Here is a 1,032-nt window from a genome sequence, read left to right as displayed (position 1 = left end):
CAAAACGAACGTTACGTCACGTCCGGCCAGTGTTTTACGACATTTTCACGGGGAAAATCCTAGGAAATGCATCGAGCGTCGGAAAAATATGCAAACTGGCGTGGGTGCTGTCGGGGGTGATGCCAACGTGTGGAAAAAGTTACGTGCCATTTGGCGGAGTCAGAAAAAAAAAGTAGTCGGGAACCCCCCCTCCGGTAGACCTTAAAGAAGCTCGTTGCACTGGGGGTACGTGATCGCATGTGGGCACGGTCATGCGGGCACGTCCTACGTAGGGCCCCACGCAAGGTTGGAATGAAAACGGACACAAAACAAACGTTGCGTCACGTCCGGCCAGTGCCACCAATCGGGACCAAAGGCCAGTTTTCGGGAGCCCAAAGGGTGGGAAGCGGCGGCCTTTGGTCCCGGTTGGTGGCCCCAACCGGGACTAAAGGGGGGCATTGGTACCGGTTGGTAGCACCAACCGGGACTAATGAACCCCTTTAGTCCCGGTTGGTGCCACCAACCGGGACCAATGGGCCTTGCACAACGGCGTGGTGGTGGGAGTTTAGTCCCACCTCGCTAGCTGATAGAGAGCCGCACCTGTTTATAAGGTGCGATGCGCCAACCCGCTCGAGCTCCTCTCTAAAGCAGGCTTTCGGGCCTAATCTGTCTCTATGTGCCTGTGGGCCTACTGCGCTTACTACGGGCCTGAATCCTGGCCCATTGTTGGATTTCTAGTCGTATTCAGGCCGTGGGGCCCAGTAGGAGGCACTTTTTTTGTTTTTTTGTTTTCTTTACTTATTGTTGCTATTTTTATTTTTTTCCAGTTTTTTTGTTTTTTTTTCTGCATTATTTATTTTCTTTTGTTTTTTGCTTTATTTTTTATTTATTTTTGCTTTTAGTTTTAGAAAAATTATAAACTTTCTGTTAGTGTCATTAGTTTTCAAATTTGAAAACACTTTTTTGTTCTTTGTTTTCTTTCTTGCTTTATTTATTTTATTTTGTTTCTACTTACAACAAAATACTTATTGTTGTTATTTTTGTTTTTTTCAG

Source organism: Triticum dicoccoides, chromosome 4B (assembly GCF_002162155.2).
Source record: "Triticum dicoccoides isolate Atlit2015 ecotype Zavitan chromosome 4B, WEW_v2.0, whole genome shotgun sequence".
NCBI lineage: Eukaryota > Viridiplantae > Streptophyta > Magnoliopsida > Poales > Poaceae > Triticum > Triticum dicoccoides.
Note: the sequence above shows the minus strand (reverse complement) of the source record.